We start from the raw sequence: 14,158 nt of genomic DNA on the forward strand, positions 1-14,158 counted from the left end.
GAAGAGTGTCAGTGTGTTGCAAGGTGTTCAGGTGATGTTCCTGTTATAGCTGAATAGCTGGAAGTATGTGGAATCTGTGAGATCTGGGTGAGAGGCATTGGTAAGGCATTGCAGTACTGGTAAGTGTGTGAGGGTGAGGTGGAGCATCTGAATGCTAGGCATGAGTCCTGATTGCTAGAGATTGTTGATAGGTGAATGATGGGGGTGTGGTGCATTGAGCAGTGTGTGAGGTTAGAGGTGCAGTGGGTGGGAGATGGTCTTTGAAGACGCGTTCATTGACCTTGACCACCCATATGAACTTTTTGTGATACTGCAGCCAGGTCCTCAGGGCTTCTGTAGCTATCTGCTCCGATTTCCTTCACAGTGTAGGACCTGGAGAGCCTCCTGGCCCCCTGCAGAAACATGAGCTCTCACATCCTTTCCACCGCCTGGACTAAGGCCTGCATCATCATATCAGAGAACCTGGGAGCCCTCTCTCTGGCCTGCTGATCAATTGGAACTCCTTACTTCTCTGAAACAATTTTGAAGACAGTTCCACCAGCTGCTGGAGCTTGAATGCACCTCCCCTTTAAAAGGTGCAGGCTACCTTTAAGAAGTGCAGGCACACACTTTGGCTCCTTGCTGAGTGTGCAGCCTATCAGCGGTACACTTCATGTTGAGCTGCATGTCACAATCGTGGCGATGAACAGGCAGCATGAAGTTTGTATGCTATCTACATCACCTCGATAAGGTGTGGGGTAATTGCTCAAAGCGAACCCCGTACCCGAAGACTGGCAGTATCCAATTTTTAGCTCTTTTAGGACCAAAATGTTCTACAGTTTTGAAGTCCGGGGGGAAAAAATATGAAGTACAATATTGTGTTACAGGCCATAATTTCAATACTGTGATGTAGGGAGGAGGAAGAGCATGTAGGGATGATGTATTTCAAGTCATGAAGGAGTGCCAAAGGCAAATTCAAATTAGCACTGGTCATTGCAGTATTAAGAAAGGAGAGAACAAGAAAAAAAGAGAATTTACTGTCTCTATCTTGGACAATGAGAGAAATGTTGAAAAAACATCCCCAAATATTGCTCTGCTTAGAGGGCAGACAAGTGCCTTCCTCCCAGGTCTCTTTCGATATTGCTGGGCAACTGGGATTTTACATTGGGTAATGCTTACCCTTCACACATACTGTAACCCAAGGCTAAGATTTTGAATTTGCCATATCGAGGTTGAAGGCCCAAGCCCTTGCCTTTCCATTTTACACCTGAACCAGTTGCTAGACTAAGATGCTATGCTATCTGACCACATACTGGTGGCTCTTCTCCCAAATCTCCCAAAGTTTTCAATGAAAACAGTGACTTCTGCTGAGGTATAATCCTTACATTTTGGTAGCCCTTTAGTACCTTGCTAAAATAGTTATTCTTTTAGTGTAAGCCTAAATATAAAATGCTATTGGACTGCTAATGGAAAAACTTGTTAAGCATGTGCAGGGTTACAGGGAGAAGGCAGGAGAATGGATCTAAGGGAATTGCTCTTTCAGAGAGCCAGTGCAGACATGATAGGCCGAATGGCCTCCTTTTGCACTGTAACAATTCTGTGATCCTGAAAGCTCATAAAAAATGCATGTCTGTAGATGTTATTTATAATAGGGTTAGTGGATTGTGTCCAAATGTGGAAACCCTGCCTGAATTATTTTCTAGCCTTAGAATCAGGTCAATTGACTATGAATGAAATTTTTCATATTTCTAATCATACTTCTAGGGCGGCACAGTGGTGCAGTGGTTAACACCGTAGCCTCACAGCTCCAGTGACCCGGATTCGATTCAGGGTACTGCCTGTGTGGAGTTTGCAAGTTCTCCCTGTGACCGTGTGGGTTTCCGCTGGGTGCTCCGGTTTCCTCCCACAGCCAAAGACTTGCAGGGTGATAGGTAAATTGGCCATTGTAAATTGCCCCTAGTGTAGGTAGGTGGTAGGGGAGTTGAGGGGATGCGGTAGGAATATGGGATTAATGTAGGATTAGTATAAGTGGGTGGTTGATGGTCAGCACAGACTCAGTGGGCCGAAGGGCCTGTTTCAGTGCAGTATCTCTAAATAAATTAAATAAAAAATAAAATAAATCAATTAATACTACCAATTTAAAAAGTCCTATCTATTGCTTTGTGTTACTTCCATATTTACAGAAATTATTTGTTTTTTTCTGGCAAACATTCAAAAATGCAGTGAAGTCTTAATGAGTTTATACTCCTGTTGTTTTCTGTCCAATACAAAATTGCCACCTGTGTTTCCAGGATCTGAAATGACACTATTAATTATGTTGACTACTCACTAACAATACAGACAGATTCACTGTCACTTAATAGATTTCATCTCTGTAACTTAAGGTATCATAGGAACTTCATTGTTTTTATACAATTCACTGTTGTATTTAGAAGATGATTCACAAAGACTGCATAAAATAGAAAAAGGCATGATCATGATTAGACACTTGAGTTGTCATGTATGACATCCGTGATTTTCAACGTTTACCTTGGGTACTGCAATTATAAAACAAATTTTGCTTCCTGTTATCTCCATTCTGCCTGTCAGTTTCTACCTCATCTTGTTCCTGTTTTGGTTAATGATTTCAAACTCCATTTTACTCCTTCTGGATGTGATCAATCCACCTTGCACGTGAAACTTTGATATAGTTGTAAACTTCCTGGTCAGTTTCTCCTTGATGCGCTGTCTTTGATTCCAATTATGGCGAATGACCTACAACCAGACTCATTTTGTGCAGCTGAAGTGGCAAACCCACAATCAACCCATGATTTTTAGGATGTTATTCTGTGGCAAATCATTTACATTTATCACATTATGGTAAAAAGCACTGGCTTTGCAATGTTTAAGCAGCTTCTCCATAATTTTACGGCCACCCAATGTGTGGGCTGGTGGTGGTGGGGGTGGGGGGGGGGTCGGTGGTGAAAAATTGTGTGGAGGGGAGGGTGCCATTCCCGACACTTTCCCGCCTCTAATGAAATTTTATGCAGGGCGGCGGCAGCGAGAAATGGTCCACCTGCCCCGGGCTATTCCAGGCCCTTAAGTGGCCAATTAACTGCCACTTATGGGCCCCCTCCACCGCCACAGGTATTTTACCTGTGGTGGGTGGGCAGCAAAGGTCCCATGAACACCGCCAGGGAAAAACTGGTGGCCTCCTTGTGGGCTGGGGATGGTTGGGGGCCCCTCCTGATTGGGCACCCTGTGCCCCATGGAGGGCCGCCCCCGAATCCCCAACCGCCCCCAACACACAACACTTCCCCCCTGCCTTAACTAACCACCCCTTGCCTCGCTGGGGCCTGGCCAATTGTCCCCAGTGAAGCCCCAAAAACTTGCCTTCTTTCCGGGGCTGTCCTTCTTCTTCCTGCTGAAGCTGGGTGTAGTCCCAGTAGTAGGCCAGTGGCGCTGCTGGGATTAAGAGCTGCCGGCCCACTGATTGGCCAGCAACTCCATTAGGTGGGACTTCCTGTCTTAAGGAGGTGGAAGTCCTGCCCAAGTCCAATTAAGGGCCTGGGGAGCGAAAAAATCCTGGTGTGGCTCCCCAGGCCCAGTGGAGGCAGGCTCGCCACTGACTTTTCGGCTGGGCCTCCTGCCCAATATGAAATTCCGGCCCTTTTTTCTGTATTTTTGACCCATTTAATTGTTGTCCCATATAATTTTGGTGGGTGGAGGTGGTGTGGTATTTGTTAAAATGAGTTAATTCTTAATGCTAGTTGCTTTCTCTGACAACCTGAAATAGTGGTTGTACACAATGTTGAAATGGATAAGTGAAATAATTATACAACATAATAGCTGGAACAATTGCTTGCAATATTAGCCCTTTAATGGCAAAGGTTTTTTTTCCCTTTAGGTGCTTGCAAATAAATCAAAAAAATATATTCAGAGAAAGCGATTTTTAAGAGTGAAATTACTGTAGCTCTCCCAAAACTTAAATGCTATTTTTTATTGAGAAGCAAAAAGTATAGGTTAGATATCGAAGAAAAAGTTATAGATAATCTTAATCCAATGATCTTGATCCAATACATTGTCTCATTCTACTCTAATACTGAGGTGTTAAAAATTTACAAATAATATTAGCAGATAATGTATAATTACATTTGCAGTGTTTTAAAGGCAGTGACCTCTAGCTGTAGTATCTCTTGTGCAATCTCAAATTGCTGCCTCCATTTCAAAAACGCATTAGCTGTTGGCTTCTGTGGGTGCTTGGCTCAAAGATTTTTTTTTGTGTCAGAATGAGCTGTATTTAATGTACATGTTTCTGTTTTTCATATGTTTTGATTGGTCATGGGATTTCCTTGAATTTAAATGGTTGGCAGTGAAATTCAATTGAGAATCACTTAAGACCTTTCCAGGAGGGGAGGAGGCGTTATGATATTTCAATAGGGGGAGCCAGCAGCAGTGTGAAATGTTAGTACTGTAGTGACATTTACAGCTATTTTTATATAAACTAAAATTGACAATGAAGTCAGAGTGCCATTAATGAAGTTGCTAACAGACTCTGATACAAATGAAGTTTACAAAAAAGAAACTCAAATTTTCAAAGCTCCTCTGCATAATATGTAAGTGAAATGTATAATACATATACATGTCATTATGTTTTTAATGTGTGTATTATGGAGAAAGACTTTTTAATATTTGAACTTGCATAGCATGTATCATTATTCAATTAAACTGTTAATTACAGTAAACTCTACTTCGATCATATAAAATATGCCTTTATCTTTGGGCCTCCTTATCTCGAGAGACAATGGATATGCGCCTGGAGGTGGTCAGTGGTTTGTGAAGCAGCGCCTGGAGTGGCTATAAAGGCCAATTCTGGAGTGACAGGCTCTTCCACAGGTGCTGCAGAGAAATTTGTTTGTTGGGGCTGTTGCACAGTTGGCTCTCCCCTTGCGCCTCTGTCTTTTTTCCTGCCAACTACTAAGTCTCTTCGACTCGCCACAATTTAGCCCTGTCTTTATGGCTGCCCGCCAGCTCTGGCGAATGCTGGCAACTGACTCCCACGACTTGTGATCAATGTCACACGATTTCATGTCGCGTTTGCAGACGTCTTTATAGCGGAGACATGGACGGCCGGTGGGTCTGATACCAGTGGCGAGCTCGCTGTACAATGTGTCTTTGGGGATCCTGCCATCTTCCATGCGGCTCACATGACCAAGCCATCTCAAGCGCCGCTGACTCAGTAGTGTGTATAAGCTGGGGGTGTTGGCCGCTTCAAGGACTTCTGTGTTGGAGATATAGTCCTGCCACCTGATGCCAAGTATTCTCCGAAGGCAGCGAAGATGGAATGAATTGAGACGTCGCTCTTGGCTGGCATACGTTGTCCAGGCCTCGCTGCCATAGAGCAAGGTACTGAGGACACAGGCCTGATACACTCGGACTTTTGTGTTCCGTGTCAGTGCGCCATTTTCCCACACTCTCTTGGCCAGTCTGGACATAGCAGTGGAAGCCTTACCCATGCGCTTGTTGATTTCTGCATCTAGAGACAGGTTACTGGTGATAGTTGAGCCTAGGTCGGTGAACTCTTGAACCACTTCCAGAGCGTGGTCGCCAATATTGATGGATGGAGCATTTCTGACGTCCTGCCCCATGATGTTCGTTTTCTTGAGGCTGATGGTTAGGCCAAATTCATTGCAGGCAGACGCAAACCTGTCGATGAGACTCTGCAGGCACTCTTCAGTGTGAGATGTTAAAGCAGCATCGTCAGCAAAGAGGAGTTCTCTGATGAGGACTTTCCGTACTTTGGACTTTGCTCTTAGACGGGCACGGTTGAACAACCTGCCCCCTGATCTTGTGTGGAGGAAAATTCCTTCTTCAGAGGATTTGAACGCATGTGAAAGCAGCAGGGAGAAGAAAATCCCAAAAAGTGTGGGTGCGAGAACACAGCCCTGTTTCACACCACTCAGGATAGGAAAGGGCTCTGATGAGGAGCCACCATGTTGAATTGTGCCTTTCATATTGTCATGGAATGAGGTGATGATACTTAGTAGCTTTGGTGGACATCCGATCTTTTCTAGTAGTCTGAAGAGACCACGTCTGCTGACGAGGTCAAAGGCTTTGGTGAGATCAATGAAAGCAATGTAGAGGGGCATCTGTTGTTCACGGCATTTCTCCTGTATCTGACGAAGGGAGAACAGCATGTCAATGGTCGATCTCTCTGCACGAAAGCCACACTGTGCCTCAGGGTAGACGCACTCGGCTAGCTTCTGGAGTAAGAAAACATGAAGGACATTTACTATTATATACGGTATAAGAATAAAGAGAGAATGCACTTTAATTATAAGAATTAATCATTTTGGCACTCAAGCCAACCTGGGCTTTTTTTATGCTTGGAATGTGAGTGTCACTGGTTCCGACATGAAGACAAGACATAGGTGTCACAGTAGGTCGTGAGAGTGCTTCATTCCCTAGTGTTTCAATTCCTAGTGCCAACATTCCTCAACTCAATCAGCACTAAGCAAAAAATTATCATATACACGCAACTCAAAAGAAGCCGTGTAAAAGACTTGTTTCTTACCTACAAATTAGAAACCTTATCTGCTAAAACCTCAACCTGGAATGCAAAAATAACCCCGGCTTCTTTTCTCTACTGCAAACTTTTGTTTTAAACCCCTCTCCCTGTCCCCTCCACCCTCACTCTAACAATAAATGCAAGGAGCTCATGGACTTCTCTGCCACTAAGATCTAGACCATTTGATCAGCTGTCTCTGCCGCGTCCCTCCTTTCCACTAGCCCACGTAGCCAAACTTCCTCTAATTCACCCCCCTGCCCTAGCCCTGAACTCGCATCTTTCTCTGGTTTCTTTCTTATCTCCCCTCATGACGTCTCTGAGCTCATCTTGTTCACTCTGTTCAGGTGTTGTCCTTCTCTCCTTTAAATCTGCCGTCATCACCCTCTCCTCAGAAAAAAAAACCTTGACCCCACCGCCCTTGCAAACTACTGTCCCATTTCCAACCTCCCTTTCCTCTCCAAAGTCCTTGAACTTGTTGTTGCCTTCCAAATCCGTTCCTATCTTTCCCGGAACTGCATGTTTGAATCCCTCCAATCAAGTTTCCGTCCCACCACGTACCAAAACAGCTCTTACCAAATCACTAATGCCATCCTATGTGACTGGAACAAACTAAACCTTCCCTCCTCATCCTTCCAACCTGTCTGCAGTCTTTGACATGGTTGACCACACCATCCTCCTCCAAATCTTCTCCACTGTTGTCCAGCTGGGTGGGACGGCTTTCACCTGGTTCCATTTTTATCTGTCTAATCGTAGCCTGAGAATCACTTGCAATGGCTTCTCTTGCTGCTCCTGTACTGTTACCTCTGATTTCCACAAAGGATCTATCCTTGGACCCCTCCTATTTCTCATCTACATACTGCCTCTCAGTGACATCATCCAAAAGCAGCACGTTAGTTATCACATGTATGCTGACAACACTCAGCTCTAACTCACCACCACTCTCAACTCCATTGTTGCTAAATTATCAGACTGTTTATCCAACATCAGTTGTAGATGAGCAGAAATTTCCTCCCATTAAATATTGGGAAGACTGAGCCATTATTTTCGGTCCCTGCTCTAAACTCTGTTTCCTAGTTACCGACTCCATCCCTCTCCCTGGCAGCAGTCTGAGATTAAGCCAGTCTGTTCACAACCTTAGTGTCACATTTGACCCAGAGATGAGCTTCCGACCACCTATTCACGCCATCTCTATGACTGCCTATTTCCACCTCTGTAACATTACCCGACTTTGCACCTGTCTCAGCTCACCTGTGGCTGAAACCCGCATTCATGCCTTCATTACCTCTAGACTTGACTATTGCAACGCACTCCTGGCTGGTCTCCCACATCCTACTCTTCACAAACTTGAGGTCATCCAAAACACTGCTGCCTGTGTCTTAGGGTGGCACAGTGGTTCGCACCACAGCCTCACAGCTCCAGTGACCTGGGTTCAGTTCTGGGCACTGCCTGTGCAGAGTTTGCAAGTTCTCCCTGTGACTGTGTGGGTTTCTGCCAGGTGCTCAGGTTTCCTCCCACAGCCAAAGACTTGCAGGTTGATAGGTAAATTGGCCATTGTTAATTGTCCCTAGTATAGGGTGGTAGGAGAATGATGGGGGATGTGGTAGGGAATATGGGATTAATGTAAGATTAGTAAAAGTGGATGGTTGTTGGTCAGCACAGACTCAGTGGGCCAAAGGGCCTGTTTCAGTGCTGTATCTCTCTATGTCCCATCCCCCATCACCCCCTGTACTTGCTGACCTACATTAGCTCCGATTTTAAATTCTTATCCTTGTTTTCAAATTCCTCCATGGCCTCATCCCCTCCCTATCTCTGTAATCTTCTCTAGCCCCACAACCCTCCAAGATATCTGCGCTCCTCTAATTCTGGCCTGTTGTGCACCCCTGATTTTAATTGCTCCATCATTGGTGGCAGCACCTTCAGTTGCTGAAGCTCTGGAATACTTCCTCCACACCACTCCGCCTCACCACTTCAATTTCCTCCTTTTTAATACACTCCTTAAAACCTACCTCTTTGACCAAGCTTTTGGTCATCTGATCTAATAGTTCTTTTTATAGCTTGGTATTAAACTTTGTTTTATAATGCTGTTGTGAAGCGCCTTGGGACGCTTTATTATGTTAAAGATGCTATATAAATATAAGTTGTTGTTGTAACACAAACACATTGGCCAGGTATTTCCTTGGAGTTGCTCCTGCTCCACTGCCATAACTTTGCAATGAAGTTATGGTGGCTGAGTGGAAGCATCTCTGAGGAAATTCCTAGTCAGTGAATTGAATGTAACAGCAATGGAACAGAAATCTATGGCTGAACATTCAGGAATACGAATGCATATGGGAGCTACTTACAATAATTTTCATTCTTAATATAGCAAAACATACCAAAGTGCTTCACATTGAGTAGGAGGTGGAAGAGTTGAAAAGATGACTGAAGATGTGAACGAAGAGATAAGAGGCTTTGGAGGGTGGGGCGAGATGTAGCAAGTCAGAAGGTTCACTAGTTTAGTTTAGTGATACAGCACTGATGATGGAATGGGGAAATGCAAAGTAGGTTAGATTTGGAAGAGCAGATTGTGCAAGCTATGATACATGGCTGCAGAATATTGCAGAGATGTGCAGACAGGGGGGTATTTATAAACAAAAACAAGTATTTTGAAATCAATGCATTGGAGAATGTGGGTGGGCAGTGGAGGTTGTGAAATACAGGGGCTGAAAATATGAGCAAAGCTTCGTAAAGGCTGTAGAATGCAAGTGGAAGAATTTTGGACAACATGGTAGAACAAGAGAGGTCTGTGAATTAAACCCAACATTTTTTTGAAATCAGCAAGGTCCCAAGAAAGGTTCTCACCAGTGAGTTCAAATGCTTTGAGGTCATTTCTGTACAGCATTGAAGAAAGGAGTAGAAGTAGTTTATAAAATAAAGATAACTTTCATGTTACAGTAATGCAACTTGAATAAATGTCATATTTTATGGACAGTCATAGATTAGGAATTTGTTTGTATAGACAGGCTCAAAGAGCAGAAGTAAACTTGGATGGGGTGGCATTTTAAAAGGCATACTAGCAGAATTTACACCCAAATATTTTCTAAATTTCAAGCATAATCCAGATCAAGCTTTACTAGTCCAAGTTGGTGCTGTACACTACTTCCCAACATATGTTTCATCTGATCTGCTTTGAGGTGTGATAGAGTTACAGAACACTATGAGATCTAATATATGCATATAGAAACATAGAAATATAGAAAAATAGGAGCAGGAGTAGGCCATTCGGCCCTTCGAGCCTGCACCGCCATTCAATACGATCATGGCTGATCATCCAAACTCAGTACCTTGTTCCTTTTTTCTCCCCGTATCCCTTGATCCCTTTAGCCTTAAGAACTATATCTAACTCTTGAATATATTTAATGATTTTGCCTCAACTGCTTTCTGTGGTAGAGAATTCCGCAGGTTCATCACTGTCTGGGTGAATAAATCCCTCCTCATCTCACTCCTAAATGGCTTACCGCTTATCCTTAGACTGTGACCCCTGGTCCTGGACTCCCCCGCCATCGGGAACATCCTTCTTGCATCTAGTCTGTCCAGTCCTGTTAGAATTTTGTAAGTTTCTATGAGATCCCATCTCATTCTTCTAAACTCCAGCGAATACAAGCCTAATCGACCCAATCTCTCTTAATACGTCAGTCCTGCCAGCCCAGGAATCAGTCTGGTGAACTCCTTCCATAGCAAGAACATCCTTCCTCGGATAAGGAGACCAAAACTGCACACAATACTCCAGATGTGTTCTCACCAAGGCCCTGTATAATTGCAGCAAGACATTCTTGCTCCTGTACTCGAATCCTCTCGCAATGAAGGCCAACATACCATTTGCCTTCTTAACTGCCTGCTGCAGCTGCATACTTACTTTCAGCAACTGGTGCACAAGGACACCCAGGTCTTGCTGCACCTCCCCCTTTCCCAATCTATCGCCGTTCAGATAATAATCTGCCTTTCTGTTTTTGCCACCAAAGTGGATAACCTCACATTTATCCACATTATACTGCATCTGCCATGTATTTGCCCACTCACTCAACCTGTCCAAATCACACTGGAGCTTCTCTGCATCCTCCTCACAGCTCACACTCCCACCCAGCTTTTTGCCGTCTGCAAATTTGGATACATTACATTTAATTTCCTCATCTATATCATTAATATATATTGTGAATAGCTTGGGTCCTAGCACTGATCCCAGTGGTACCCCAGTAGTCACTGCCTGTCACTTGGAAAGAGACCCATTTATTCCTACTCTTTGTTTCCTATCTGCCAACCAGTTCTCTATCCATGTCAGTACCTTACTCCCCAATCCCATGAGCTTTAATTTTGCACGATAATCTCTTATGTGGGATCTTATCGAAAGCCTTCTGAAAGTCCAAATACACCACATCCACTGGTTCTTCCTTATCTATTCTACTAGTTACATCCTCAAAAATTCCAGTAGATTTGTCAAACATGGTTGCCCTTTCATAAATCCATGTTGACTTTGTCCGATCCTGTCATTGTTTTCCAAGTGCTCTGCTATTACATCTTTTATAATGGACTCTAGCATGTTCCCCACTACTGATGTCAGGCTAACTGGTCTGTAATTCCCTGTTTTCTCTCTACCTCCTTTTTTAAATAGTGGGGTTACATTAGCTACCCTCCAATCTGTTGGAATTGTTCCAGAGTCTATAGAATTTTGAAAAATGACCAGCAATGCACTATTTCTAGGGCCACTTCCTTAAGTACTCTGGGATGTAGATTATCAGGCCCTGGGCATTTATTGGCCTTCAATCCCATCAATTTCCCTAACACCATTTCCCTACTAAAACTGCTTTCATACAGTTCCTCCTTCTCACTAGATCCTATGTTCCCCAACATTTCTGGGAGGTAATTTGTGTCCTCCTTTGTGAAAACAGAACCAAAGTATGTATTTAATTGGTCATCCATTTCATTTTTCCCCATTTTAAATTCCCCCGTTTCTGATTGTAAGGGACCCACATGTCTTCACTAATCTTTTTCTCCTCACATATCTATAGAAGCTTTTAAAGTCAGTTTTTATGTTCTCTGCAAGCTTACTCTCGTACTCTATTTCCCCCTTCTTAATCAATCCCTTTGTCCTCCTTTGCTGAATTCTAAACTGCTCCCAATCCTCAGGTTTGCTGCTTGTTCTGGCCATTTTATATTTCTCCTCCATGGATCTAATACTGTCCTTAATTTTTTTTGTAAGCCACGGTTGAGCCACCCTTCCTGTTTTATTTTTGCACCATACAGGAATGCACAATTGTTGTAATTCATCCATGCGCTCTTTAAATGCTAGCCATTGCCTATCCACTGTCAACCCTTTAAGTAACGTTCCCCAATTTATCGTAACCAACTCACATCTCATACCTTCATAGTTTCCTTTATTTAAATTCAGGACCCTAGTCTCGGAATCAACTCTCTTACTCTCCATCTTAATGAAGAATTCTATCATGTTATGATCGGTCTTCCCCAAGGGACCCCGCACAGCAAGATTGTTACCAAGTCCTTTCTCATTACACAATATCCAGTCTAGGATGGCCTGTTCTCTAGTTGGTTCCTCAACGTACTGGTCCAGAAAACCATCACGTATGCGCTCCAGGAATTCCTCCCCTACAGTATTATTGCTGATTTGGTTTGCCCAATCTATATTTAGATTAATGTCACCCTTAATAACAGTTGTACCCTTATTGCATGTGTCTCTGATTTCCTGTTTAATGCCATCTTCCACATCACCACTGCTGTTTGGGGGTCTATATACAACCTCCACCAACTATTTCAGCCCCTTGGTGTTTCTTAGCTCCACTCATACAGATTCTATATCAGGATTCTCTGAGCTAATATCCTTCCTCACTATTGTATTGATTTCCTCTTTTACTAACAAGGCTACTCCACCTCCTTTCCCTTTTTGCCTGTCCTTCCTAAATATTGAATACCCCTGGATGTTCAGTTCCCATCCTTGGTCACCCTGCAGCCATGTTTCCATAATCGCAGGTATATCGTATCCATTTACATCTATTTGCGCGGTTAATTAGCCTACCTTATTGCAAATACTCCACGCATTGAGACACTCTTAGCATTATTTCGCACTGTGGCCCTATTTGTTTCTTGCCCTTGATTTCTAAGCCTTCCACTTTTGCCTTTTTGTTTCCTGTCTTTCGTTTCTATCTGTTTCCTCCTCCTCAGTCTCCCCGCTCAGTTTCCCACCCCCCCTTCCATTCTAGTTTAAATCCTCCCCAACAGCACTAGCAAACATCCCTGTGAGGACATCGGTTCTGGTCCTGCTTGGGTGTAGCCCGTCCCACTTGTACAGGTCCCACCTTCCCCAGAACCGGTCCCGATGTCCCAGGAATCTAAATCCCTCCCTCCTGCACCAATTCTCCAGCCACGCATTCATCTGGTCTATTCTCCTGTTCCCATACTCACTAACACGTGGCACAGGAAGTAATCCTGAGATTACTACCTTTGAGGTCCTGCTTTTTAATTTAGCTCCTAACTCCTTAAATTCATCTTGCAGGACCTCATCCCTTTTTCTACCTATGTCGTTGGTACCAACATGTACCACGACCACTGGCTGTTCACCTTCCCCCTTCAGAATGTCCTGCAGCCGCTCCGAGACATCCTTGACCCGAGCACCAGGGAGGCAACATACCATCTTGGAGTCTCGTTTGCGGCCACAGAAACGCCTGTCTGTTCCCCTTACAATTGAATCTCATCACTATGGCTCTCCCAGTCTTCTTCCCCCCTCCTGTGCAGCAGAGCCATCCGTGGTGCCGTGAACTTGAGGGCGGCACAGTGACGCAGTGGTTAGCACCGCAGCCTCACAGCTCCAGCAACCCGGGTTCAATTCTGGGTACTGCCTGTGTGGAGTTTGCAAGTTCTCCCTGTGTCTGCGTGGGTTTCCTCCCACAGCCAAAAGACTTCAGGTTGATAGGTAAATTGGCCATTATAAATTGCCCCGAGTATAGGTAGGTGGTAGGGGAATATAGGGACAGGTGAGGATGTGGTAGGAATATGGGATTAGTGTAGGATTAGTATAAATGGGTGGTTAATGGTCGGCACAGACTCGGTGGGCCGAAGGGCCTGTTTCAGTGCTGTATCTCTAAATCAAACTTGGCTGTTGCTGATTTTCCCTGGGAGTTCAACCCCCCCAAACAGTATTCAAAGTGATATATCTGTTTGAGAGGGGGATGGCCACAGGGGACTCCTGCGCTACCTGCCTGCTCCTATTACTCCGCCTGGTGGTCACCCATCCCTTTTCTGCCTGTGCAGCCATTACTTGCGGTGTGACCACCTCGCTAAACGCGCTATCCAGGAAGTCCTCAGCAGCGCGGATACTCCACTGTGAATCCACCCGCAGCTCTAGCTCCGTAATACGGGTAGCCAGTAGCTGCAGATGGATACACTTTCTGCACACATGGTCGTCAGGGACACTGGAAGCATCCCTGATTTCCCATATAGCGCAGGAGGAGCATATCACGGGTGCGAGCTCTCCTGCCATGACTTACCCTTAGATTACTTAGTTACTTCCTATAAAAAATACTAATTACAGTCGGGGCCTTGTTCTACTCCAAACAATACCCACTGGAATCTAAAGTCCTTAAT

At 44.4% G+C, this 14,158-nt stretch overlaps 1 protein-coding gene across 1 annotated transcript in view; it reads left to right on the plus strand.

Annotated features, from left to right (window-relative positions):
- LOC137375034 (neuroligin-1-like) overlaps positions 1-14,158 on the plus strand; it is a 280,017-nt gene that overhangs the window by 172,109 nt on the left and 93,750 nt on the right. The window lies entirely within an intron of this gene.

The sequence above is a fragment of the Heterodontus francisci genome, chromosome 11 (genome assembly GCF_036365525.1).
Source record: "Heterodontus francisci isolate sHetFra1 chromosome 11, sHetFra1.hap1, whole genome shotgun sequence".
In the NCBI taxonomy this organism is placed as follows: Eukaryota; Metazoa; Chordata; class Chondrichthyes; order Heterodontiformes; family Heterodontidae; genus Heterodontus; species Heterodontus francisci.